Source organism: Chrysochloris asiatica, unplaced genomic scaffold (assembly GCF_000296735.1).
Source record: "Chrysochloris asiatica unplaced genomic scaffold, ChrAsi1.0 scaffold00026, whole genome shotgun sequence".
In the NCBI taxonomy this organism is placed as follows: domain Eukaryota; kingdom Metazoa; phylum Chordata; class Mammalia; order Afrosoricida; family Chrysochloridae; genus Chrysochloris; species Chrysochloris asiatica.
Genome location: NW_006408544.1, coordinates 16,611,326 through 16,615,604, shown reverse-complemented (window position 1 = coordinate 16,615,604; position 4,279 = coordinate 16,611,326).

Sequence of the window (4,279 nt, the reverse complement as noted above, 5' to 3'; positions counted from 1 at the left end):
TTGTTGTTGTTGTTGTTAAGTGCCCTCAAATCGGTTCCATATATATATATAGTATATATGTCTAGTGGGCTTAAAACACCAACCTTATGGCTGATAGTCCAGTGCTTAGCCTATAGAGCCACTGCATTCCATATATATGGGTGAGTCAAAAATTATCCATACTCTGTAGAATTTATATAAATCAACTTTTAGAAAAGACAAATACATCATTTTTTGACATAATCTCCTTACTTTTCAATACACTTTGTCCATCTGTCAACAAGCTTTCATATTCCCTTATTTTAAAATGTTTTTAGGCTGAGCTGTGGGCCACAAATGCACAGCTGTCTTCATTTCTTCATCAGAGGTTAATCTTCATCCTCAAGGGCTGCTTTCAGGAGACCAAACAGGTGAAAGTTGGATGGAGCAAGATCAGGACTATAGGGAAGATACTTTAACACCTCAAAATGAAGATTCTGCAGTGTCAGCAGAGTGAGCAGAGGTGTGTGGACATGCATTGTCAGGCAAAATCACAACACACTTAGATAGCTTGAGGGTAAAAGGCAGCGCATGGAACTAAAATATCCTCAGTTGCTGATCAAGAAAAAGTTCAAAAGTGTAGGATTTCTGAGGAGTGGCTGGTGAATTTGAACTGCCAACCCTGTGGTTCAAACTGACCTTGAGGCCCAGTGCATTAACTTATAGCACCACACTAGGACTCCAACCTGGGCATTAGTGAGTTGAAATAGATTGGTATTAGCCACTTTGAGCTAGACAAACATATAGTCTACAATGCTGGGAATGACAAATTGAAGAGGAATAGCATCACATTCATTGTCAAAAGAACATGTCAAGATCTATCCTGAAGTGCAGTATTGTCAGTGATAGGATAATGTCCTTGTCTACAAGTTATTGCTGCTTTTTGGTGCTGTTGTTAAGTGCAGTCCAATTACATTGGACTATCCTCACTTCCAGATCCAAATGCTCATGTATGAATTAGAATTATTGAGTTCAGCTTTGTAATTGGCTCATTCACATCTTTTACCTTATTCAATCCCCAAAACAATTATGCACAGTGTGAACAAATTGTCATCCCCTTTTTACAGAGAGGCAACAGAAAATTAGAACATTTGAATGGCTTGCCCAGAGTCACACATCTGATAAGTGGCAAAACCAGGATACCAGGTCTGTCTGACTCAAAGGCCAGGATTCTTCCTATTGTTGTTGTTGGTAAGTACCATGGAGTCGATTCCGACTCATAGTGACCCTGCACCGGGTTTCCGAGGCTGTAAATCTTTACAGGAGCAGAATGCCTCATCTTTCTCCTATAGTACAACTGGTAGTTTCAAACTGCTGACCTTGAGGTTGGCAGCCCGACTCGTAACCACTACAGTACCAGAATTTAGGCAATCAACAGTCTTACAAACAAAATTTCCTTAAACCTTTTGTAGTTAACAGAGTAATCAGCTATATCCAGCTCCTAGGTTTTACATGGAATATAAAATTTGTCCTTTTTATTGAATGAGAACCAGTTGCTTAGAAAAGATGGTGACATAAATATGGATGTCATTTGAAATGTTTAAATCTTCACACATCTAAATCCTTATGCTGGTCCACCCTGGGGTATAGGTTATAAAATGAACCTATCCTTGAGCCCATGTGAGTAAAGTGTTACTAAAGGTAATAGAGAAACAGCTGCAAGCATACATTGACAGAGAACTTCCAGAGGTTCAAGCTGGATTCAGAAGAGGACATGGAACAAGGGATATCATTGCTGATGTCTGATGGATCATGGCTGAAAGCAGAGAATGCCAGAAAGATGTTTACTTGTGCTTTATTGACTACACAAAGGCTTTCGATTGTGCAGATCATGACAAGCTTTGGACAAGTATGAGCATGACAAGTATGTGAAGTATGAGTATTCCTGAACACATAATTGTGCTCATGAGGAATCTGTACCTGGACCAAGAAGCAATTGTTCAAACAGAACACGGGAACACTGAGTGGTTTAAAATTAAGAAAGGTGTGTGACAAGTTGTATTCTTTCACCATACTTATTCAACCTGTATGCTGAGCAAATAATCCAAGAACCTGGGCTATATGAAGAAAAATGTGGCATTAGGATTGGAGGAAGACTCATTAACAACCTGCAATATGCAGATGATACAGCCTTGCTTGCTGAAAGTGAAGAGGACTTAAAATACTTACTGATGAAGATCAAAGAGCACAGCATTTGGTATGGATTGCTTCTCAATGTAAAGAAAACAAAAATCCTCACCACTGGAACAATAAGTAACATTCTTATCAACGGAGAAAAGACTGAAGTTGTCAAGGACTTCATTCTTCTTGGATCAACCATCAATACTCATGGAAGCAGCAGTCAAGAAATCAGATGACGTATTGCATTAGGCAAATATGCTGCTCAAGAACTTTTTAAAGCGTTGAAGAGCAAAGATGTCAGCTTGAGGACTAAGGTGTGCCTGACCCAAGCCATGGTATTTTCAATAATCTCATATGCATGCGAAAACTGGACAGTGAATAAGGGAAATCGTAGAAGAATTGATACTTTTGAGTTATGGCGTTGGAGGAGAATATTGAAAGCGCCATGGGCTGCTAAAAGAACCAACAGATCTGTGTTGGAAGAAGTGCAGCCAGAGTGCTCCTTGGAGGCCAGGATGGCCGAACTTCGTCTCTCATACTTCAGACATATTGTAAGGAGGGACCAGTCACTGGAGAAGGATATCATGTTTGATAAGGTGGAGGGTCATCTTCTTTTTGGAAGACCCTCAGAGAGATGGATTGGCAGAGTGGCAGCATCAAAGGGCTCAAGCATTGCAAAAATTGTGAGGTTGACCCAGGCCCGGGCAGTGTTTCATTCTGTTGTGCATAGGGTTGCTATGAGTTGGTACTGACTTGATGGCAACAGCAACAACAACAAGGGGAAGAAATAATTTGCCTGTGGTTTCTTAGCTACTGAAGTAGAGAAAGCCAGGACAAAAATTGCCACATGAATGTGTTTCTTAAGATATGACTATTTTCTCAATGTAGGAGAGGTTAGCAGAGAGGAGCCCGGGATGTTAGGCCAGGACCCATGTGATGCAGAGTTGAGATTTATTTATATATATATATGTATACACACACACACACACACACACACACACACACACATATATGCTCTGGTAGCGTAGTGGTTACAAATCAGGCTGCAAACCTAGGGTCAGCAGTTCTAAACTACGAGCTGCTCCGCAGAAGAAAGATGAGGCTTTCTGCTCCTGTAAAGATTTACAGCCTCAGAAACCCTGTTACAGGGTTACTATGGGTCAGAATCGACTCAGCGGCACTTAACAACAACATATATATATATATATATAGGTTCATATAAAAGAAATGGCTCACATAGTTGTAGAAGTTGGTAAGTTCCAAATCTATGGGTCAGATGTCAAGCTGAAGGCTTTATCTGAGTCATGTAGCTGTAGGAGCTGATGAATTTAGAATCCACAGGTCAGATGGCAGGTTTCTGGCTGCAGAGGCAAATGAATTCAAAGTCAACAGGTAAGATGACTTCCAGGATCAGCAGGCAATATGGCAGGTCACTGGCTGGAGTTCAAGAATTGGAGGTCAGATGAGGAGCCAGATACAGGATCCAGATACAGCAAAAAGCAAGCACGCTTTGCCTGAGCATCCAATATAAGGAAGCTGGACACACCTTTGAGGAAACTTCTTTTCAAATGATTGCTTGCTTATAGCAGATCTCTTCATGGAAGTGATTACATTATATTACATTGTATCATAGGGGATTACTGTCAAATCACTGAGAATCCTAGGCCAGTCAAGTTGACACAAAACATTAACTGCCACAGTGGTACTATGTATTTGGCCTTTTATCATGTGCTTTCCAGTCTTCACAACATTTTTTTTTTTTTCATTCAGTCTTCACAACAATCCTGGGAGGTAGCTCTCATTATTTCTATTTTTACAGATTATGTCAGAGAAATAAAGCAATTTGCATAACACCACACAACAAGCAAGTGGTAGAACAAGAATTGAAATCCAGGTCTGTGTCTGACCCCAAGCCTATGTTCTTTCTATTTTATGTTTACACGGTTTTTTCAGGGGAAGAAAAAGAGAAAAGTTATCAGAAGACCTGAGGCTACATAAAAGCATCTGTTCTCATATTGTTCACAACTTTAATAGGATAGTTTTATATGTTATCTCATTACTCTTATGAAGAATGAATAATCATCATCACACCCATTTGGAAATGAGGCAACTAGCACCTTGTGGGTGAAAGGGAGTGAGG